We start from the raw sequence: 26,593 nt of genomic DNA on the forward strand, positions 1-26,593 counted from the left end.
AATTGGAAAAATCATATTAAGAAATTACCCCCAACTAAATTAAATATGTCTTGTCATTAGATCTATGCAAGAGATAGTAAATATCAATACCTTAAAAACAATATACTTTGCATACTTCCACTCGGTAATGAGTTTTGGAATAATATTCTGGGGAAATTCCACAGATAGTCACAATATAATTCAAAAAAAGAGTACAGTAATTAGAATAGTAGTAGGTGCCAAATCTAGGGAATCGTGTAGGACTTTTTCAGAAAACTACAAATAACCTAATGCCCATGGCTTGTCAGTATATCTTTTCATTAATAGCAGTCTTCCTCGTATGTAATCGTTAAAACTTTGTAACTAATTCAACAGTTCATAGCATAAATATACGTCAAAAAATGACTTTCATACTCCATTGGCAAGTCTATTGTGCTATCAAAAAGGAGTGCGTTATATGGCAGTAAAAATTTTTAATAGCCTCCCTATCGATATAAAAAATGAAACTCAAAACATAAAATTATTTAGGGCCAAATTAAAGAAGTACCTAATTTCTCACGCCTTCTATTCTGTAGGTGAATTCATGACATTCAACAATACTTCATGAAATTGATACTAAAACTGTGTGTTGTACTAGTAGACTATATTGTAAATCTCGTCTGTATATATATTTCATCTACACTGTGACTATAAATTAAGACTTTATAATAGTTTTAAGTTTTTTGACTTGTTTCATATTCCAGTTGTAAAGCAATGTATGAATACCATGGAATGTTAATAAATACTATAATACTACTACTATACAGTATGTATGTATGTATGTATGTAATTTTTTTTATAGCTGTTTATTATGACATCGCAAGACATTCATTAAGGATAAAGGATATTGGTCATATTTGGTATATATTCTCAGGCTGTCAGGTTATAGACCCATAAAGAAAAAAATACATAGTTGACTAAATTAAAATTATAATTTTAATAATTATTATTACACTATCTTTTAGTCGTAGGCCTATAGGCTACTATACTTACTTTATTATTGTGTTTCTCCCTGTACATCTGAGGATCCATACCCTGAGTAGATTCTTACGGGAATGAACATAGACCTAAATCTGTTGGAGAGGAATGTGTGATGTGGCAAATGGTGGGACCGGCTTAGCCAGGCACCACAATAAAATTGGCATGTAGGGGTGCACAAAAAGCCTCTTCGGACTAAAGTGTAGCAAAGCTCTATGTCCCACCAGATGAACACCTCTTCCCCTATCTCTAGAAGGCATACATACATTCACAAATTAAAATTACTGGTAGGTAGGCCTACATGTAAATTTGTGTACAATAAATGCGAATCTGAAAACAAAAATTAATCAGTTACAAATTATAATGAAATAGACTTAGGCCTACTTCTGAAATAGATAACAAAATAAAAGTATGAATAATCCAAATTTATACAGTGGTAGTTCTAATGAGTGGGTCAACTGAGTAGACCTATGAACCTATCAAAATCTAAAACAAACTACTGTATTTATCATAGGACTACATCTATGAACTCTAGTTACTATAAGGGCTGCAATTTGGGATGTTATATTTTTACTATTTTGAAACTCTATATATTGAAAATGAAATTACTTTTGTCAACTTTTATTATTAGAATCAATTTAGAAGATCTCATTTTACACAAAAAAAAAGTTGTTTGAATAAAATTTATTATTCTTAGCATGCAGGCTTTCACGGCCGGTGTCTAGTTGAAACAGAGCTTCCGGGCTAAGATGCCGTGGTCTACTGGTGCTGACGTTACCAGACGTTTCGTCTACTTCTACGGCAGACATCTTCAGTGGTTAGGTATCCTCGGTCGAAGTCTTCTGCTCGGGATACCTGTAGCAACTGATGACCTGACTGGTTGCTTGTCCTTATTTATAGCGCCGAGACTTGGTGTTCCGTTGTCGCGGCGGTCCGCGCCCGTCAGATCGTGACCTTGGGCTGGCCGTGGCGTTGATTGGTCGCGGCGGCTCGCACCTGCTCGGTCCCGTGCGCCACGACCAGCCCAAGGCCACCGGGACCGAGCAACCAGTCAGGTCATCAGTTGCTACAGGTATCCCGAGCAGAAGACTTCGACCGAGGATACCTAACCACTGAAGATGTCTGCCGTAGAAGTAGACGAAACGTCTGGTAACGTCAGCACCAGTAGACCACGGCATCTTAGCCCGGAAGCTCTGTTTCAACAAAATTTATTATTATTGCAGAAAATAAAGAAAAGGTTCGTCATGGATGTTATAAGATTTGTGAACTCACTTCACACTTTAACAAAAAGTGTAGAACACAGACCTCTGCCTCAAGCAAAAAGAGATTCATTCTCACAGTGTCCATGTGGAGGCTATTCAAATCTCATGGCATACAATTAATTCACAAAAACATAATCAGTAAACTTTTCATACTGATAGCTGGTTTTTCCATGTTATGGATGTTACAGATAAGTTAATGTCCTTCATTCTTTCAGTTTCAAAACAACTGTGACATTACTAAGTCAAAATATTCATTTGGACTATAAAATTGCTAATTGTTATTAACCCAATCTACTTAAAATAAATGGTAGAAAGAATATAGTACACAGTAAAAAGTTCTTTGATCCTGAAGCTCTGGAATCAAAATTTTCTTCAACACAAGCTCCTTGAAAATCATACATTAACAGCTAATCTCTCTATGAGTAAGGGCTTCAAACTTTAGGGAACAAAAAGTACCCATTACCTAGCAAAAAGCACTTAGATTCAATGCCCATACTACTTGTAAAATATTTTCCTTTTGAAAATAAAACATTAGAATATTTAAATTTATACTTTTTCATTGGAATTCCCAGTTTGCCTGGAACGGTTGAATATTCTTTTTCTAAAACTTTTTGCAGTAGGCCCAATGCTTTAAAGACACTACAGTCTACAAATACAGCATCCAAATTGTCACTAAATCTCAGTGCAGAAACTTTCGCTTGAATTTCAACAAATTTCTTTACAACATTCTGTCTGACCTTGTCTACACATATTGTTTTTAGACATGTAATTTAAACTACTAAATTATTTAGTTATCATTAGGTGAGTACGTTAATGTTACACCTTCTTATACATTTCTATACTAGAACTAACGTTTTCGCTTTCATTCAAGCATCTTCAGATCATTATTATTGCTATTTATAATGAACACTATATTGACGATCTAATTTAGTTACGGACTATACAGTATTGAATTTAAAAAATATTATTCTACTACATTGTACTAATCTTCGAGAACATGTTAAATTAAAATCAGACACATTAAAATTATGTAAATAAACAATCTATAAATATCAATCTTATTATTTTCATTTAATCATGATGTACATTACACGTGGTTACTCTATATAAAATATTTATTAAAATTAGTTTGAAACATAAATCCAGACGTTTGAGATGGGCAGGGCATGTAGCATGTATGGGCGAATCCAGAAATGCATATAGAGTGTTAGTTGGGAGACCGGAGGGAAAAAGACCTTTAGGGAGGCCGAGACATAGATGGGAGGATAATATTAAAATGGATTTGAGGGAGGTGGGGTATGATGATAGAGACTGGATTAATCTTGCACAGGATAGGGACCGCTGGCGGGCTTATGTGAGGGTGGCAATGAACCTTCGGGTTCCTTAAAAGCCATTTGTAAGTAAGTAAGTAAGTTTGAAATATGTATGGTGCATGTTCTCAAAGTTCTTGTTAAAGGACATGCCACCGTTTTCGGCATGTGAAATAAGTAATGGGAACCTTAATTGCGAGTGCCTTGCCTTTGTAGCAGTCTATGGGCGATAAAACTGACAATTGTGATTGGGGGATTGCTGACATGACATGTATAGGAGGTGGTACCATTCTCAGCTAGACTATCAACAGATGCTTGCAGACTGCGCATTGTACTAATGACACGCGCCAGAAACGCTGGAGTCAGCAATACCAGTTGTAGGACATTATTATGTTTCATTTGGGTTGACACCATAGCTAGTAATGCCTTGCTGTTACTTTGTATTTTGTTTAGTTTTGTTTGAAAATAATTTTAAATGGTTTGTAATGATTTAAATTTCTTTTGTATTTTAACTGATTAATACCCAATTTGAAATTACTAACGTGGTAACCATATTGGTGTTGAGTAGTCATTGTTATATTGAAAATTGTTTCTTGAATGTTTTTGAAAGAAATTCGACTGTTTCCTTTTAATTATAATGATTGCTCCCCCTCTCGTTCAGAAAAATAGAAGTTCTTCTGAAGATAGAAGATAGCATTTTCATGAAACGTAAAATAATTACTTTTCGATGATTTTATAACATTTAAATCTGCTTTGTTTGTATTCATGACTATATGTACCCCATACAAAAAAATATTTAAATATTTGAGATTTAAACCAAATTATTACAGAACAAAATAAAAATCTTGGACCTTGACGGGATATGAAGGACAGATAAGCTGGAGAAAAGGATATTCCATAACTCAGTATGTGAATATAAAGATGGTGAAGTCGTTAAATATTCCATTTTCGTTTATTTCTAGATACAAGAAGTACAGGCTTAATAGAAAGAAGGGAGGAAAAATCTTTATAACTCAGTTCAGCTGTTCCCATTTCTTTTTGCAGTGTAAGCTACCTGGATATGTTCCTGCAGAATACTGCGAATTATTTTGTCACAAACATAAAATAATTGACTACGTCACTAAATTTAATTAATATTACAGGAGAGTGAAATGGCGAAGGCAGTGTTATTAATACCAAAGGAGTTCTTTTTCACTCCTGACTTCTTAACAAAATAAATGAAACTGTAAAGGCCCATTAACAATGAAAATTAAACATAAACATAACGTAAGCATAAAACCTTGTATCCATGTTATTTAATGAAAGCATTCACAATGAATTACATAAGCATAAACTTAATCTTAATCATAAGACGTTAACATGAAAGTTTGCAAACTCCAAACTTTCATGCTTATGTTTATGCGATTTGGAAACAGTACACAAGCGGAAAGCGTGTTTCACTTTTTGTTTAACATCTCATGGGTTTTGCCTACAGGCAATATTTTGATCTATTGGCCGTGATGATAGCTAGGATCGCAACATGGAATCATATGACGAAAAGTTGATTATTTTACATCTCCGTTTCTTTGATTTCAAGTATTGAAAGCCATATACTGATGCCATTGTAGTTATTAGAAACATAAATTGAATACCTACATCGTCAGTCATTGTGCAATTCTCCATTTTTATGTAATAGATTCTGTAGTTTTGTTGATTCGGTATGTTTGTTTCCACACACGTGTTATGTTTACGTTATGTTTAATTTTCATTGTGAATGGGCCTTGGCTACTTAAGTTTGTGGCATATGTTTATGTGCTTATGTTAATGTTTACGTTATGTTTAATTTTCATTGTGAATGGGCCTTGGCTACTTAAGTTTGTGGCATATGTTTATGTGCTTATGTTAATGTTTACGTTATGTTTAATTTTCATTGTGAATGGGCCTTGGCTACTTAAGTTTGTGGCATATGTTTATGTGCTTATGTTAATGTTTACGTTATGTTTAATTTTCATTGTGAATGGGCCTTGGCTACTTAAGTTTGTGGCATATGTTTATGTGCTTATGTTAATGTTTACGTTATGTTTAATTTTCATTGTGAATGGGCCTTGGCTACTTAAGTTTGTGGCATATGTTTATGTGCTTATGTTAATGTTTACGTTATGTTTAATTTTCATTGTGAATGGGCCTTGGCTACTTAAGTTTGTGGCATATGTTTATGTGCTTATGTTAATGTTTACGTTATGTTTAATTTTCATTGTGAATGGGCCTTGGCTACTTAAGTTTGTGGCATGTGTTTATGTGCTTATGTTAATGTTTACGTTATGTTTAATTTTCATTGTGAATGGGCCTTTAAGGCCTATTCACAATGTAAATTAAACATAACCATAACATGAACATAGAAGTTTGCGCCCAAGCTACCAAATGGGATCATTCACAATGATTCACATAAGCAATGACATAAACATTACCGTAAGACGTTAACATGAAAGTTTGCAAACTCCAAACTTTCATGCTTATGCTTACGTGATTTGCAAACAGAACACAATCGTGGAGCGCTGAAGTATACGACAGAATATGAGGAAATGGCGTCGTTGTTATGATTCCATGGTTACCAAGTATGTTTGCTGTTATGTTTATGTTCCCATCGTGAATGATGGTACCGTAACGTTTATATTCTAGTTAACGCTTACGTTATGTTTAATTTTCATCGTGAATGAGCCTTAAGTGTTCTGCAGGAACATAGCTTGGAGAACACTGACAAGCCGATCATCACTGAAGTTAAAAAAAAAACTTTGAAATAGGCTTTCACAGACTGTGTGACAAAAATATCAATCACTGGTCATAATTTAAAGGAAAAATAAGTAACGCAAGTGTGATTCTGACTGCATGTATATTCTGTATCTAGTCCACATTTGTTACAAATAAACTAAGAAATAATTCACAATTTATCAACCACCACTTTTATGAATGACAAAATGATTTCAAAATAATAACTTTAGCACACATTAAAATAAAAAGACAATTTATACTGATGGTGACAAAAACAAACAAGTTATCGCACTGCACACACTTACTTGGTAGAGAAAACACAGTCAGCATCTGTTCTGTTCCGAGCCAGCTACATGCTTGCTTGGACACATCACAAACACAAAACTTTACACTTTATATTTAAGGAGAAATTTTCCGGTTTTTGTGCTTTGAGAACGGGTATTTAGGGAAGGGAAGGACAGGGGAAGTGAGATTTTTTTAGAACCACATAAAGTTCACTCTTTGAACTTAAATGCTTGTTTGTTGTAACCTTAACTTTCAAAATACTGTACTTACTTGCCTTGAAAGCAACCGAGGGAATTGTTTATGTTAGTAGCGAGATGCCTTTACGATTGTCTTTGACACACTTCTTCTGAAACACTTAGCCCTTGCTGGCTTTAGTAACATTAACTGTTCGTGAATTCTGTCAAGAGTCAGTACCCGTCACACAAACAAATTTTATGGAAAGACATGACAATTCTCTTTTGTCTCAAATAAACTGCATCACATATTCACTTCACATAACTTTTGCAACCGTTCTTTCGTGTTCCAATCCTCGATTAAGTAAATGATTCACTCGTCCAAATTCACTCATCACACTGCGTTGTGTATACAAACATTATGTACATATACAGAGGCAAATCCCTAGCACTCATCTGCTAACAACCAGTTTTAATAAAAATGTGCAGCATCCATCTATGTAATTATTGGTCTCCATCATGAGACTTGGTCAAATATTATTTAATAAATATCAGTGTTAAAAGTATGTTGAGAGGGAATGATGGGTTGCCCATGTAAAATTTGGCAACATTTTGTGATGAATTAAAAGGCCTGTTGAATCGAAACTAGTTCTTTTGTAGTCAAAAAATTGTGTGAGGCCAGTGCAAGATTGGATCTACGGGGTTCTAAACTATGTTACAATTATGCCACTACAGCTACAGCAACATCTTTCACAAGATGTTTTTCTTAGATGAGAAAGGAAATAAAAAATTATTTGGCTGGGATATTAAAATAAATGAGTTATTGACTAGAGTTGTCGTTGTGAACATCCACAGTCCATCAGAATTCACCAATGAGCTGGCGACTTGAGAAAGCAAAATGCAGTATTCATTCATTTCACTTTTGAGTACATTCTTGAAATTATTGAATAAATTAGTACAAGTAATTAAATGTGTATATAAAAATATGAATTCAGGAACTCGTAAATATTAACTAAATACATTGCATCCATATGCAGCTTCAAATATACAATAACTTAATGTTACGTCACAATAATGACTAGGCTTTGTTTCAGGTTATTCGACTAGAAAATATATACTTATAAACTTAAACAATAAACAGGTTGTCAGTCATTGATTGCACACCTACTCGTCCATTATCTTGTCTCTTCTTATAATATAAATATATCATAATGTTGACATAAACTTTATATAATGTGGAACATTTTATCGAGTTTCAGACATAATTATGTCTCTTAACTAACATGTGATAATGATACTGAAAAATTTGTCACTTAGGCAGTGATTGCATTAAATCAGAGTCACTTAGTCCATATGATAAGCATATCAAATATTATACAACTCTTTTTCTATACACAAGGGCCTGTATGTCTGATTCTGGATCTAATTGGGTAAGGATTGTCTTAATTTACTTTAGTCTATCATTTAAAATGTTGTAATAGTGTTTTAAAATAGGTTCTGACTGCTTCTTCTTGCATCTGATAACCACAAACATCTTATCGTCTCATCAATGCCACATTCAGTTCAAGAAATAGGCTAATGTATAATTAATTGATTAAATGGCGATCTTACTCGTGTTAATTGTGTAAACATGTGCAGCTTACAGCTGTTTCGGTGTTTCTTCACACCATCCTCAGAGCCTAATAGATCTCGGAGTCATCTCGAACTTCGCTGCCCATTGTGTGGGTGCGTTCGATTGTTGAAATGTGGTGTCAAATAGTGTGTGTGTTCTGAAATTGATCTGTGTGTTGAGAATTTGATCAGGGTGTGTTTTAGTGTGTCTGTATATTTCATATTGTTTTAGTGTGTTGAGTTTTTGGTTTTTGGGTTGTATGTGTAGGATTTCCATGTCTGTATTTATGTTATTGTATGTGTGGTTAGCATTGGTTATGTGTTCGGCATATGTAGATGTATTGTGACCTCTGATAATAGCTTTAATGTGTTCTTTGTATCGAGTTTGGAATAATCTGCCTGTCTGTCCAATGTAGAAACTGTCGCAACTATTGCATGTGAGTTTGTATACGCCTGTGTGGTTGTATTTATTTGTTTGTGTGTTGAAATACAACATAGCATACAGAACAGAAAACAACACTACAAAGACATCTCAACACACACTAAAACACATACAGACACACTAAAACACACCCTGATCAAATTCTCAACACACAGATCAATTTCAGAACACACACACTATTTGACACCACATTTCAACGCTTTTCAACAATCAAACGCACTCACACAACAGGCAGCGAAGTTCGAGATGATGCTGAGATCTAGTAGGCTCTAAGGATGGTGTGAAGAAGCACCGAAACAGCTGTAAGCCGCACATGCTTACACAATTAACACGAGTAAGATCGCCATTTAATCAATTATTTATATTCAAGTGTTAAAAGTAGTGTACGAAAGATTCAACATGAATGTATAATTGTCTGGAAGTGAATGGTCAGTAAATAATTGTAATGAAGGAACAGAAAGTGCAGATTTGTAATGTATGTGTATAAGAATTCCTCCACCATTTAGGCCTACACACCATCACTGTTCATTTTAAGTCAAGATAAATGGGAGTAACTATTTTTATAAGTGTATTCCTCATCATCTTGTCTATTTTAATTTAAATACGGTTTGAGTAATGCTGTTATCTGAATGGTAAAATGAAGTACAATTTAATTTTATCACGTTTATACATACACTAAACACCGGAGATGAAAGCAATAGAACTGTTATGTATTGCACATATCCTTAAGGGGAATCTGTACACAGACTTTTGAAAAAAAAATGAAATTTTGGTTTCTATCGTTTTTCGGTAGTTTAATATGTGTAAAATGATAATATGATTCTATTTCTTCTTTCAGCCCTATCTTCATGAAAAATAAAATTACGAGTATAATTTGTAGTAATTCTTAATGCAAAAAAATGTTATCAATGAATTTTCTTTTTTTTCCACCAACTGCTCAGTGGAATTTTAAATTTATATATAAAGGTATGTTACATATGCCTCATTTTTTTATTTGTATCTTTTATAACTTCTGAGAAAAGTGCACCCAAAATTGAGGAATTTAACATTATAAGACATGGAAACTTGGACACCATTTTTCTGTGCTTTCTTATTTTTGTGACACTGGTGCACTTTTCTCAGAAAGTATTGTACCCAGAAGGCTGAAATTAATGTACAATATCAATGTGAAGGCATTTTACACAGTAGCCTAAAAGAAATTAAGATTATTTACATCTTCAGCAAAAATAAAAAAATAATTTATAATGATTCTTAATGCAAAAAATATTACCAATGAAATTTTTTTATTTTTTTATTTTTTCCAACTGCTTAGTGGAATTTTAAATTCATTTAGCCGGTTGTATACATAAAGAATGTCCGTACCTGCTCTAACACCTTCCAATTGTATTACCGGTATGTGTTCAGTTGACGTTTGTACTGCAAAGTAAAAGTTTTTGTTTTACTTTATAAAATGGGTACCGGGTAAGTTGTCTGACGAAATACCTGAATTACAGGAAAATTTTAGAAACTTCTAAAGGGAAATAATAAATCCAAATAGGATAAGAAGGCCACTGACTTTATAAAGACATGACAGTACTGGTACTAATTATTCCATCATAACTGAGCCAGGACTTTCCTTCCCAGTGTTCCAACAGTTCATGTTGGGACGACTATTAGTCCAGTTTTGCTAGAAAATGCAAAAAAGAACCTTGATGAACAAAGTCCCAAAATGAAATGACGTAGAAATACATATTTATGGATGGATATCATTACAACGTTTCTGGCGATTCCAACATGGATGACAAAGCCATAGGGTATTCAGTGAATTTGTTTATGTGAAGCAATTTGTTAATGCAAAGTCACTCAATGGTATAGAAAGACAAAGAAATCCATATGACATGAACTTTTCCTTCCAACAGCTGTCATTGCTAAAATTGGAAGAAAATGGTTTATCTTTGCCTGGAACCAATCCTCATGTAGAAGAGTTTTTTCCAGAATGAACAAAATATGAACATCGAAGAAAAGTCAATTGAAGGTTGACACTTTGACACTAATTTTATTATGTTTCAAAGTTAATTTCAAATACAGTTTCCATGATTTCTTCATTTTCTTGAAGGAGAATAAGAAACTTCTTATTGTAATTTATTCATCAGGAAAACATGACCAATAGGAGTGTTAAGACTTATGTTTTGAGTAGGCCATGATTCTATGTTTGGTGTTATGAATAATGTAGGTAATGTAATTTAGTTATGTACCGTATATGATAAAACAATAAACTGTTAATGTCTACATTGTGTTTACATTACTTTAAAATTAGAGAATTACTTTTCTATTTGCGGTACTGGATGTTGTGTGATTAAGAGAGGAAGTTTTCTGCAAAGCTGTAGTATACGGTATTAGAATTTCATAAATTCTGGTCATATTAGGCCTATCTCAATCAATAAGTTTAAATGCAACTCTATTACTAATGCATGTCACTGCAAGACTATATGTATATTAATAGCACTTAAAGAATAAAAAAATTTTAAAACAACTTGACGGAAGAATTTAGAATTTAAAATCATATAGTAAGGACGAAAAAACAAATGTTTTTAACTACATTGCACAGAGATTACAGGATGTTTTGTACTAGCAACTAGGCCAAAATTCCTGAAGCGTATTTTAATCTATTTTATGAGTTACTGGTATTAGTTTGCACTTGAACTCATGGTCAATGCAGATACCAATAGGGTTTATTATCAAAATTTGTCATATATGTTCACTGAAATAACAATGAAGCAAAAGCTGATTAATGTTACTAGTTAAAAAGAAAACACATTTTCACTAATTGTGAATTTTTGTAACAGTGTAAACTGGTATTCGATTAGTTACTTTTCCAGAGAAAGGACAGAATGTCTTCCTCTCTCTTTTCCTCCCAACCTCTCTAAGTTTCCCCCTCTCTGCATTGAAAATCTGTATTTCAGATTCTTAAAAATAAAAATAAATAAGTAAATAAATAATTAAATAAATAAATGGAATACAAAACCTTTATCGCAATGTTATACAATAGTAAAAAAAATGCTTTATAAATAAATTTTAATTAAAGTATTAATAAAAATTCAGATACTTTTTCAAAACATTACACAATATTGACTTATCTTCACTGTAGCAAAGCATACAGCATATGAAGCTTGTAAAGATTGAAAATTTGTAGTCTGACACTGAATAACCTATTTAATAATAATAATAATAATAATAATAATAATAATAATAATAATAATAATAATAATAATAATAATAATAATAATAATAATAATAATAATAAAATAATAATAACAACAATAATAATGGTGACGACAATAACAGTAATGATGATGATGATGATGATGATAATGATAATGATAATAATAATAATAATAATAATAATAATAATAATAATAATAATACGTAATAATAATAATACGTAATAATAATAATAATAATAATAATAATAATAATAATAATAATAATAATAATAATAAGAAGAAGAAGAAGAAGAAGAAGAAGAAGAAGATTTTGAACCATACATAATGGCATTCACAAATTAATTTTTAAGATAATTCTGTGAGGAGTTATTATCCCTGGCCAGGATGAAGTTACATAAGCAGAGTGGGACACACAATTGCCGATAGGAGGGAAATCATCCCACGGCCCTCTACAAATAGTATTTTGCTCAAACCCGTGGTTCCCAACCTGTGGTCCACGGAACCACGGTATGTTTTCAAATGCTATTTTAATAAATTAAGGTTGACTTTATCATGTTCTCTGATTTTTCTCAGATTGTTGAAATATGTTTTGGTTATCTGAGACATTTCAGACACAAATTTTAAGAGAAATGAGGGACTTCTCATGGCTTGAAAGTTTTGCCTTCTTATCCGATATTTCTGTTTTTAAAATTCTCTCAATTTTAGTCCTCAGAGTCCAATTTCAAGTGCGTCCACCATTAAGGATAACGGTAATGAAATGAAGCTTATGGTCTCGATGAGTTATAATCAAGTATTTAATTAATTTTACATCCTCCGTTACTTTCTACCACCAAGTGATGATGATATCTCATCAGATATTATTGTAATTATTACAAAAATCTTTACTCACAACATTAAAATTAAGAGAATATCTTCCTTTCTGCAATGGAAAAGAAAAATTGAATTAAAAACCCCTTTTTAGTGATAAAAATAGTAGTATCTTCTAATTCTTGCTTAAAATTGTTTTTCCTACATTGTCCCTGTTGCAATTTTCACTAAAGAATCTAGTAGCTGTAGATAGATTTATATATCTTCTCACCATTCGTGAGCTGCCACAAGGGACAAAGAGTACTTAACCATAGAATAGAGTGACAACTTTCTAATTTTTGCTTGTCAAAAATAATTAGGCAACACTTCACATATTTAATCGTCATACTTTATAACTTATAAAACCTAGGTACTAATTCTGAAGAAATTTGGGGAGAGAAAAATAATTAATATTTGTACGGTATATTTCCTTTAAATAATCAATTCTTCATTAATTTTTTGTGCTGTTATCTTTACATTTTTTGTCTATTAAACCTAACTGGATGGGATAATTATTATATTAAAATAATATTTACCACCGACATTTCATATTTTACTTCAAAGGCTCGGTCAAAAGTAAGATTACCCATTAACATCTAGGAAAGAATTAAAACTGATAAATCCTTAAAACGCATTAATATTCCAAAGATGCGAAACATCTATCCAAGACATACTGTAATTCCATCATAATAAAAGTGGAGTGTGTATAGGACGTTATAAAACTCTATTTCTCGTAGTCACTGCGTTCAGATTTCAAGGCAAACAATAGTAATGAATCTACGGTATTATTATACATTTGCAATACTAACAAGACATGCCTAACTTAAAGTTCATTAGTCCTATTACACCCTTGGTCAGTTTCAGCTATGTCATTTTTGTGAAATGTATTAAACAAAATCACGAAACTATAATAAGCATGATGTAATAACTTAAATTCCACCCAAAACATTATGCCCTTCATACACTACTGACTAACTTCATAGAGACAGGAAATGACACATCCCAAGTTTCCCAGAAATAATAAAATTTGTGTTTCTTGCAGTGGCCACCGGTATACCAGTATGAAGAGTTTGGTGAATTTCGCTTTATAAAATTCTACTTTAATAATCTACAGATCGTTTTAATACTTAGGTCATTTATAACTGACAAATTTCAATTTTATATAGTATATATTTTGCACCGTATGAAAATCTGTATATCTTGAGTTAGAAATCGTAAATATGAATGAGCTATGTATAAAATTACACGAAAACGTTTCTCGTGAATATATTTTCGTCATGTTACGAAGGGACCAAAATGGTATTGTACAACATCATATATTGCTTATATTTATCACTTCCACTCTTGCACTGATATGCAGAACTGTTTTATCTTGTGGACAAAGTAAGCAGTGTTTAAGATTTCTTATTACCTAGTGTAAACTCTATTATATGTGGACAATTTATTAAGAATTACATATATATAGAAAAATTATTTGCAAATCTTTTAGTCTAAGTAATATTTCATATTTCATTTACAATTTAAAAAAAAAAAGGCTAGAAAGGTTAATTCCTAATTTCAATGACAATAAAGAGTAAGTTTTATTTTCTAATTCACATTAAAAAAAACCGACAAATTTTAAATCACTTGAATAATAATTATATCTGAAAATTCTATTTAGTATTCCTAGTCATATTTCTGCTGTTAATATGTTTTCATTACATACATTTCATTACAGAATTTACTTTTAACACATATTACATATTTTTATTTTATTTTAGTCTATTAAATTTAAAGATATTTTCATACTTTTCAGGAGTTCCCACCATTCATGCTTATAAAATTTATTGTAATTGGAAGCTTCAAAATTTCCTGGGAATTCTGCAATGAGAGAACTTGAACACTGAACTAGTACAAAATATGCCAGTATCAGTAGAGAATCAAGAGCTTACTTTGTCCAAAGAGTTAAAGTGGTTCTGTTGGACCAAACAAAATGTAAAAATTATTGGCAGTAGCGAATCACAGAACCACAGCACGTGAGTACTGAAGCATCTGCTAACAATAATTGTAGATCATTCTGATCAATGATAAATCCAACACTAAACACATGTTATCTTTGTTAAAGTTGTATGTCATTCCAAAACATTTAGAATATATCCCATTGTTGACAAACCGAACAACTGACAAATCTCCAAGCAATATGTTGACATAGAACATGAATAACAGCAACATCAAACATGTATTAATATACTAATATTGTGCGCTTTGTTTAAACGTTAAGAAAAATAATACTCCATTTCTTTGTAAGTAATGAAATTCCCACAGTTTAAAATATGCGACTCTGCAGGAAGACATGTTACATTCTGTGAATATGAAAAATGTCTGTTTTATTACACAAGGAATACATCCAGGATTTTATTTGAATGTAATTGGAGATTGGTGCCTGAGAGTCGTATTACATTTGGAGAGGAATGTTTGAATGTATAAGAACACGTAATTACAGTAGAAAACACTGATAAATAACTGATGTATTTCAGAAATACATTGTGTCCCAAAAGTCATGGTGGGGTTTCAGAGGATTGTATTTTTTGAACATGTTGCCACGATGCTCTCCAACTGCTTGCCAAAACTGATATTATGCTATACTCCAAGAGGTCGAAGGAACTTGGGAAAACCTAAAAAGCGCTCAATATAGACCGTAACAGACTCCCAGGTCTAATACGTGAATTGTCATGATGATGATATTTTTTGAATGAATAGAGGTAGAAATGTAATATCAGTGCCAGATGAAAATAAAACGCTCGAAGTTTTTCGTCTGTAAGTTTGAGGCACTGAAGAAAACAAAAGAGGTACAATCGAATAAATGCAATAATTTTCATTGTTACAATTAATTATACAAGATGGACGTCCAAAGAAAAGTGCAATGTGTTTTGTGTCTTGCAAAATTTGAATCCGTGACTCGTGTGTGACGTGAATTTTTTCGCGTATTTAATGAAAAACCACCATATGAGAATAATATTCGTCGTTGGTATAACAAATATACATAATAACTAAGATAAAATCTCTTGGCTCTTAAAGGAATCATCGCTCTCCTAATAAATCACTTCAGATGATAACTTCGTTATGTAATCTCATTACCGGTATGTATTTTATTTTTATTTAATCGGTGTTATTTATTCCATTTTTTTTAATGTCTTTGTAAACTGTAATTTATTATATATCTTCTTATTTATTGTATTCTTTGGTAGTTTCACTATTTCTCTGAAGAACTTATGTTAAAATTAAAATTAAATTCGTATTAGAAATCTTACTTTATTTGTTTATGTGTTGTACAGGGAATAAATACATACAATACAAGAGACAGTTAAAAGAGACTGGAAGTCTAATGAATAAAAAGTGTACTGGAAGACCATCGACAAATTATGAAACAATAGAAGCCATCCGAAGAGCATTTTTGTTCAGGGTCCAAAGAAATCAGTTCGTAAATGTGCCCGACAATTAGAACTTCCGAAAACAACAGTTCATCAGCTTTAAAGAAACGTTTGACTCCTTATAAACATCAATTGTTACATGCGCTTCTTCCAAATGATTATCACAAAAAGTATGAGTTCACTGTGGATATGCTTAATGAATCACAGATCGAAATCTTGCTAGCTATCTTGTATAATTAATTGTAACAATGAAAATTATTGTATTTTGTTCCAGTGTTATCATTTTTTGTTTCCTTTAGTGCCTCAAACTTACAGACAAAATACTTTGAGAGTTTAATTTTCATCTGATACTAAATATTACATTTCTATCTCTATTCATTCAAAAAATATAATCCTCTGAAACCCTACCAAGACATTTGGGACACTGTTTATTTCATTGACTTTTGTTAAATGTAAATAAAGGAAGCAAATCTGACTTGAATAATTTCAAGAGAAAAATTGTTCCTGGGGATAGAGCATTGACGCTTTCAGCCAAAGGTCCATGGGTTCGATACCCAGCTCCGGAACAATTTTTCCCTTGAAATTATTCGTAAATAAAGGAAATTATTAATGAAATGATCATTGCTGTTCAATATCACTCACATATTTGAAAATCAGTAGTATGACATTCCTTAAATCCTGGGTGTATATTTGTTCTACTAGTGTGAGGTAATGACTAATGGAGATGTTATTCACAAATAAAATAATTTATGGAAATAATGGTACCTTACGGAGGGATATGTCTGAGAATCTCCCATTGTATTCAACAGCTTTCTTTCAGGAAAGGTCTCAGTTGTAGCATTAGTTCGTGGAAATTAAATGAATTACTGCATATCAGAATTATCCAAGAATGAGCTTATGGAGAATGTGTAACAAGGCAGCTAAGCACACAAATTATTGATAATCTTGGTAACCAATTCTTTTGTGGGGTTTTTCTTATGAATGTAATTTGTGACTCTGCAAAAGAAATACGAAATTTAGATTTCAGTTTCTGGAAGACATCTGAGGAATAGTCCAACTTCGATTTCCTGTGTACCGGTACCTAACAGAAATAATATTTTGAATGTATAATGTATTTCTTGAATTATAGTACCGTAGTACAATTGTTCTTTAGCTTCACAAGAGAGTTAAATATCATTTTTAATAATTATATTTGTTGTTATAAATCTCTGAGGAAAGATTGAGAGATTATATAGAAATGTCATACATATGAACTTCTTAAGAAATAATTTTGAGTAATTACATTATTATTATTATTATTATTATTATTATTATTATTATTATTATTATTATTATTTACCGTAATATCTTTGAATACAAATTTTGCACTAACAAACTTTAATTGTATATGTAGGAAGTTTACAGTTTCAAATTCCATACACTACATGAGCCAGTACTGAGGATTTTACACCCAAACATCTTTGAGAAGAAAATATACCAGTACTCTATGATAAGAATATTAATAATTAAGTTAAGGGATTAATTATATAAGTCACCGAGACAAATCATTTTACATCTCAAAATATCTTGATTTATTAAAAAAATTATGTTTTATTTAACGACACTCGCAACTGCCGAGGTTATATCAGCATTGCCGGTGTGCCGGAATTTTGTCCCGCAAGAGTTCTTTTACATGCCAGTAAATCTACTGACATGAGCCTATCGCATTTAAGCACACTTAAATGCCATCGACCCACAATCTCGAGCATAGAAGGTCAGCGCTATACCAACTACGCTACCGAGGTCGACTTGATCTATTTAATTAATGATAACTCCAAAAGATATAATTTATTATATATATTTATATATATATATTTATTTATATATATATATATATTTATATATATATTTATTATATATATATATATATATATATATATATATTCATTATATATTTAAATATTAGTTAAACTTATAAGCTGTCTATACTTTCTGGTTTATATCTCACAGAAATATTCTTAATTATGTGTTCTCACTATCACGTGATCATGTAATATTTTCTAATAAGGAATGAAATAAAAATAACTCTGAAATAAATAATCAAACTTGAAGTTACAATTTGTCCTAAAATATACTATATAATATTTATTTAAACTTTCTCAACCAGAATAAAATTAAGTAATATTAAAAGGATATTTAAGTAACAGAGTATAGGCCGATAAAACAGACTAATTTACAGTATATTAGTATTAATACCGTACAGTATCCCTTCACACCTATCCAACAATTCGCTGTGCTGCTATGTACACTTTTTACGTAGGATTGAACATCTAATATGCTTAGAAATATAATTTTTTTAGATAAAGCTACATTAATTAATTATATGGGTTTGATTTGTATATTTCAACAAATTTATGCACATATAAGTGTCGAAGTCAGATACTTGAATGATATAGTCTTCAAGCAATATCTAAACCTGTAACTTGCAATAAACTTTTAATTTAGACGGATTTTTTAGGCTAGAGAACAGTTATTACAGAATTATTTCAGTTCCTACAGTAGTTTTATTATGAGTGATGGCTGGTAGAAAACCATTTAGCACAATATTAACATCGTAGCAATAGCTTAACTCGTAATATTTGTCAATGATAAGTTAAAACAGGGGCGTATTTTGCGGGCTACCGGTGGTAGCCCAAGGAAATTACAAAAGAAAAAGTTTATAATATAACATAATGTAATAATTTTGTATTATTAGTTTTACCACAGTAATTAAAATTAAAGTAATTGTTAGATATATTTTGTGTAACAATAGGGTCAGCAGTAGCCCAAACCCTTTAACCAGTATACGCCACTGAGTTAAAATTCATATAATGTAAGTCTATATTACTATTTAAAAGTAATTACTTACTGATGTCAAATGTAGGAATATGTAGGAACTAAAATATTTAGCGAGGCATTGATAGGCCTACCTGTATTCTATAAAATAGAAATAAGTTTGTTTAGAAAAATGTTAGCACAAATAATACCGGTATGTAAGATTTGTGTGAAAAGTTGTAAGGGAATAAATCGAGAGCTATTCAGATTGATTGACTGTTCAACATAAGTTAACATAAGCAAGAATATTTGAGGAGGGGGGGATGCTGACAACTATAATACTAAAAAATTCTGTAAAGAAGAAAGTATATCTATATTTAAAAATTAGTCTAAGTATAATTATTGATATCCATTATCCATTCTGAATTATGAAATCTCAAACATAAAAGATATTAACACAAGGCATTTTTGTTGTATTTTTTAGTTTGAATAATCCCTTGCTATAATGTTTTAAAGAATTTTTGGAAATGTGTATGCTGGTACTGTATTTTCTTGGAAATCAAAGTAATGACTAATACAGTAGGTTTGTTTTTGTCGTCACTGAAGTACTATAGGTACATGTAGGCTCTACGTGTAATATTTCGGAGCGTCTATATTTTCTTTCCTACTAATATACTTAAATTATTTATACCTCTAACTTACGTACGAAGTTTATTTAAGTACTGGTACCAGTAGGCCCTCTTTATTTTAATTTTTGTATACTTAGGCCTACTTATAAATGTATATTTTTGTAAATATAGTTAAACCTAACAGTTAGTTGATATCTCAACTTTAACAATTTTAATGTTAAATATTTCCTGGAAAGTAATCACACTGAGTCATGAAAAGCCGAAATGCTTAAGTAGATAGTTACAAGAAGAAAACAGTTATGTTCCTAGTTATCGGTATTGTATTTTCAATAGTGTTGAAAGATAGTTTTTAGGTTACTGTTACTGTTTATGAGTTATTTTCCTACAAAATCTGGTGCTGAATTTTAAAGTAAAGTATCTAACGAATTGATACTGATGATAAAAGTTTACAAGGAAGCAGTCAGGACCTATTTTAATATTCATTTAAGGAGACAATGAAGGCACAGGAAAAAGTCAGGCAGGGCCGAAAATTGGGGTGGAAAGGCTCGCAGCATGCTAGTTAGTTCTAGTGATATCATAACCAGGAAATTAAAAAATAATTCAATCAGTAGCTATAGAGAACAAGATTAAATTCAAGCTATTTAGGCCTATTATTTGTTATTTCTGCATCAGTTTCTTTCAATCACATTGAGTTTCAGCAGTAAATATAATTTATGTCATTTGTAACCATCTCATAAACTTGCTTCGTTATAAATACTCATATTATCCTTTTCCGTCAAGATTTATTACAGAAGACAAGAATTAAATATATATTCGAAAATATAACATAGGATGAAATATACAAATTTCTTGAATATAAGACTCTGGAATGCTGTGCTAACACTAATAAAGATGTTCTTAGAGTTGCGTTCATAATGGTAGCTACCGATATCTGAATAATGAATAGGGAAATCTTTGGTATAGACAATATAAAAAAAATATACTGGTGTAAAACAATTTTGTACATATTTTCCCAATTGTCATTATCGTCTATCACAGAGTAAAGATCCACATGTAGCCTATATAACTCCAATTGAAGAGTATTGTAATTGAGATGTTCCCTGGAATAAGAACTTAACTACAAAGTCTTGAATTTGAGATACAGACCATCAAACATTTTAGATCTGGTATAACAGTATTGCGCACAACGACATTCAAATGTTTCTAGAGGGCGCTGTGTTTATTGGAGAGAAATAATATTTTGTCAGGAAGTAGATGTACTATTAAGGATTCAATATATGCTGGAAATGGAAAAACGACATTAACGTGCATCAAGTTGTTATTCCAAGGAACGCCTCGATTAGGGTTGCCACCAAATATAGATTTCCTGAGCATTCCCGGTATTATGTTACTAAGTTTACATGCTATGTATTAGAGTTCCATATTTAATGCACTGTAAGTTTTTACTGTTAATTTATACATTGTAGGAACATGAATTTAAACTCTCTTGAGACTAAGCATGGCAGACCTTTTAATGTTCATTTTAATAGGTCTTATTTATGCACACAGATTTCAATTTAATACCAGTCCGGGGTTCGATCCCAGGTGGTGACAGGATTTTTTCTCGTTGCCAAACTTACTCCTGCCACAGAAACTGCACTATGGTGCGTGTTTCAAGTTACCACCTGGTATAAATTACCGTACAGGTAGGGTATATGTATAAATTAAGTTCATACAGAAGGGTAACTGTCATTAATTCAACCCTTAACGGAATTGATTTATCCTAGAAAGATTTATCATTGCCAACAACTACATGAATTAAGGTTCAAGGACTTTTACTGGACTGATGGATTTATTCAAAGTTATAGACTGAAGTGTAACCAGAATGTCGAGAAGGCGGAGAAAGATGGAATCTCAAAATAATGTATAATGTACCAGTACTGTACTTCGCAAGAGAAAAGAAGATCAGGATGAGCAAAGAAACAATGGATTACAAGTGCGTCAAAGGACGATTATGATGATGAAATGGAAAAGGAGAAAGATATAACTAAACTAATTATGCATTTTGCAGTTCAACAAACAGAAAAGTTACAACATAAAAATATGCACAGGAATTTCACTTGTATAAAATGTATGTGCTTGATGTGAAAAAAACTCAAATGATTTTCAATATAAATTTTAACAGTATGATTCCACATAATGAGTTGTCTTTGACAACAATGCTTTGCAAAGCCATATGCTGTTGTAGGGCTTTGAGTTCAGCATTCACGACTGGCCTAAGCCTGTGTTCATTACACAACGGAGTGGGCCATGAAAATTATAGCTCTCCTTGGCAACGGTTTGTTGTTATTTGATTTGTATCTTTCATACTAGAAATAAAACTGCTTCTGAGTTTGATTTACTTATTATATTGTACTCTCACTACAATATTGGAATTTTGCTTGATCTCGAGTAATCCCTGCAAAACTTAAACCATTTTCCACCTCTACAAACCACAGATCTGGATCGTCCTTGCAGAATGGAGGAGGCTTCTCAATACGTTGTGCACACACAATGACTCTGTCACTACTACCAGTTGATAAAGAACTTTGCTCTGTATCTTCGTGTCTGTTCGCTGTTTCCATCACGTTGGGGTCACCAATATTGTAGTGAGAGTACAATATAATAAGTAAATCAAATTCAGAAACAGTTTTATTTATAGTAAGAAAAATACAAATCAAATAACAACAAACCGTTGCCAAGGAGAGCTATAATTTTCATGGCCCACTCCGTTGTGTAATGAACACAGTCGTGAATGCAGAACTCAGAGCCCTACATGTCTGGAGTTACAGAGACATCTGTTGGCAAAGCAGGAAACTTAATGGAACATGGCGCAGTTGGCCTGTAATTTTGCCTGGATAAGGGTTCTTTTAAGTGTTATAAATCTACAAGATGAGACCTTTCGAAGAAAGCCATCGTAAATGGTAAGACTAGTAAAAAGCAAATGAATATTACTTTTGAATTCTATCATGAAGTTATGAGCAGTGTTCAGGTGATGTTAAAGAGTGTACCGTACTTCATTCCCCCAACCTTTTTTTCGCATTGAGTAAATCATCTAGGGCTAAATAATTAACTAATGACAAATTATTTACATATAACTTTCAATTATATTTCAGTGATTAGAGATTTTGAAGGAAGAAAGAAGTTACACTTTGTATTTACAAGGCGTGTTCTTAAAGTAAGTTCCGTTTTCAATTAAAGCCGTCGCATCGCTGCAATCGTTATTTTGTGCATGCGTGTTTTCTTCTTCAGTCCTCAGGCAAGCTGTGCATGCAGTTTCAGAGCTTCAGTCCGTGTGTGTGGTTAGTTGTGATCAGTTGAAATGTTTAAAGTGATTGAGCACCCCGCCGACTGTGAGATGCGGTCTGTTATCCGTTTCTTGAATGCGAGAAACATCAAACCAGCTGATATTCATCGTCAACTTCGTGAGGTGTATGGTGATGATGCCATTAGTGATGGAATGGTCAGGAGATGGGTTAGGAAGTTCAACGAGGGCCGCGTCTCTGTGCATGACGAGCAGCGTGCCGGTCGGCCATCTTTGATCAATGACGATTTGGTGCGTGCTGCTGTCGATGAAAAAATTCATGAGGACAGGAGGTTCACAATTTCTTCGCTTTCCTTGAATTTTCCACAAATGTCGCAGAGCATTCTCTACAAAATTGTGACAGATCGATTACGATATCGAAAATTGTGCTCACGATGGGTACCCAAGATGCTCACCGAGGAACACAAAACCAAACGAGCTTCCAGTGCATTGAGCTTTCTCACACGTTACAGTGAGCAAGGCTATGAGTTTCTTGACCATATCGTGACAGGTGACGAGACTTGGGTGTCTCACATGACACCTGAATCGAAGCAGCAGTCCATGGAATTGAGGCACACTGCATCACCAAGGAAAAAGAAATTCAAACAAATCTTGTCAACACGCAAGATCATGTGCACTGTTTTTTGGGACAGAAAAAGAGTCCTACTCATCGAATTCTTGCCTAGGGGTGAAACTATTAATAGAGAAACCTATTGTCAGACCTTGAAGAAGCTCCGTCGCACAATTCAGAACAAGAGACGTGGGATGCTGACCGACGGAGTTGTGTTGCTTCATGACAACGCTGGGCCACACACAACTCATGACACCCAAAATCTCATCTCGAAATTTGGCTGGGAACAAATTGACCATCCCCCTACAGCCTGGATTTGGCTCCGAGTGACTTTCATCTCTTCCTGCACCTCAAGAAGTTCCTCGGTGGTCAACGTTTTGATGGCGACGATGAAGTGAAAACAGCAGTTCGGGAGTGGTTCGCATCGCGAATTCTACAATTAGGGAATAGAAAGACTTGTGCCACGATTCGATAAATGCCTCAATAATGGTGGAGATTATGTTGAGAAGTAAATGAAGTGTGGGGAATACAATGCAACAAAAATGGTTTGTAAATATCTTCCCGTTTACTTACTACACCCTTTTGGAACTTACTTTAAGAACACGCCTCGTAATAGTGCAATACCTCAATGCTATCGCAGTAGGCAGTGGCAATTCGAGATTTTAGTTCAACATCCCTTTCGCGCAGATCCTAGCAATGTCACCAGCCGGCCAATGACACCACTCCCATCCACCTGCTCCTTCAAGAATGTTACTGGCTTACTCTGTCCTCTTACCCTGCAAGGACCATACACAGGGATCCACTCATGAAATTTGGACAGTATATGTACTGAACTGTGTTTAATACACACACTCATGAACTGATCTGGAACTCCTATAGCTTTAAGGTGGCAACCCTTTAAGTAAAATTTATCTCTGGGAAAGGATAATGTTGTAAGAATTACTTATTATGATTATGGATTGATAGTATACTTGCATGGTCAAGATGGCGGTAAAATTGCATCTATCTAAGAAAATGAATGAATTCTTGCCTCTACGAAAAATGAGGCTTAAGGTAAGCGTTCACTACATTGTATCGCACTCCTCGTACGAATCGCACACAATGGATATTTTAAGTCCAATGCGTTCACTGTAACGGCTTCACCTCATCGCCTCATCGGATTCCCCTATCAGCTGTTGAAAACATGACGTCGTACGATATTGACATTACTGAAAGCAGAGGAGTTGAGGTTAGGGCTATTAATTACGTCTGTTAGCGAATAAGAATTTGTAATTGCTTCATGCGTCTTAATTGAAGAGGAAGAAACGAAAGAAATATTGGTTACATAAAATATTTACAAGAAACGACTTGATTACTGTAATGGGAACGCCTCAAATTATATAATTCTTCGCAATTTTCTATACGCGAAATAAGTTTTCCGTCTGCCATTTTGGCGCAACACTGAACATGGCACAACATAATAGTAACAGTTGACCAATTAAAATTGATTTATTAAAGAAGGCCATGATCGCACGCATCGGAAAAGTTGCCCATCCGAGAAACGTGGACGGATTTGCTGCGAGGCGATGCGTCCGATACGATGTAGTGAACGCGGTTACATAACAATTACAGCAAAGATAGTCTTTTTCCGATCTGTGCGATACGATGTAGTGAACGCTTACCTTTAAGGTACTGAAAATGCAGAAGCTGGCTAACGATTTCGCTTACTGACCTATCATGGCTCAATATTAATAATGAGAAAAATTAAACATTATTAACATTTTAAACACAGAATTTCAGAGTTCTTATTTAAAGCTATTATCAACTAAACAATTGAAAGTCACATGTATTGCAGACTAGAGAATAAGACAGGAATGAGAAAACAATGACATTAAATCTGGAACTAAATTTGTTTTTAGATATTGTGCATTAATTATCTGTGTTAGAAATTAGTATACCAAGACTTATACTCAGCTAATTTTTAAATCTTGTATTATGTTAATCTGTGATGGAGTTTCCAAACTCTGTCACAAATCTTTTAATAGTTTTCCACAGATTTGACATTTAAGTAAGTTACTGGTATGTAGAGAGCTTTCCCATCCCTGGTTTACAAAACAAATCACTGAGCCCAAGGATTCTGTCACATATTGCTTCACATTGCTGTAGGATCAACAGAAAATGTATTTTTTTGTACACTTCGTGAAGCAAATTATTGTAATTATGTTAAGTACAATGTTTATATAAATCCTTGTAAAGAGTTGTACTATCAGCCATTTTTAAAATTAAAAGATACGTAGTACAGTGTCCAAAAAACGTTATATATAAATACTTCAAATTATGTTCAGAACTGGCCAAGAAGAGCGACATGATATAACTGGATGTAAAGTATAGTGCGTGTTTTGACTTTGAATTAAAAATATAAAAGTTCATATGACTCGGGTTCAAATTACGTGGCCAGCCAATGTGACTGGAGTTCTTCATGGTCTCCGTCAGTCACAAAGGCAAAAGCCAAATTGAAAATTTACATACCAAGATTCATAACCGTCTTAATCACCATTATCATAACCATTAATAAAAATGAAATCAGTTAAAATAAATACAAGCCATATAACAACAAATGACAGTAGAAACAAAATTATAATAATAATAATCCATCACCAACTGATATACTCAAATATTCTACACACGCGGTATGACCTAGATATTAAAGTGTGTATAAATAAACTTAAAAAAATAAAAAGTTCCTATAAATTTGCTCTTTTCATGTAAAATATAATTTAGATGATAAGTTACTAAAATAATACAACTTATTGCATTTACAATTCAGCGTTAATAATTCGTATGAAATTGTAAACAGACTAAAATATAAAAAAGAACAAACAAAACAAATTACTAACTGATAACAGCACGTAAGGTACAGGTACGGCTTGAGAGAAGAAATAAGCCTTACCACTTCTGTAGCAGATATGTATATTCTATCTAACACAAAAATTGAAGCAACACAGTGCAATTT

At 32.7% G+C, this 26,593-nt stretch overlaps 1 protein-coding gene across 2 annotated transcripts in view; it reads right to left on the bottom strand.

Annotated features, from left to right (window-relative positions):
• Window positions 1-1,059: 1,059 nt before the first annotated feature.
• The window catches only part of Dhit (Double hit), a 938,600-nt gene continuing 913,066 nt past the window's right edge, over window positions 1,060-26,593 (bottom strand). For both annotated transcript variants that reach the window (XM_069825307.1, XM_069825306.1), the window contains exon 8: window positions 1,060-1,245. The gene's annotated coding sequence lies outside the window, so the exon portion shown is untranslated. The remainder of the gene's footprint in view (window positions 1,246-26,593) is intronic.

This window comes from Periplaneta americana, chromosome 5, assembly GCF_040183065.1.
Source record: "Periplaneta americana isolate PAMFEO1 chromosome 5, P.americana_PAMFEO1_priV1, whole genome shotgun sequence".
NCBI lineage: Eukaryota > Metazoa > Arthropoda > Insecta > Blattodea > Blattidae > Periplaneta > Periplaneta americana.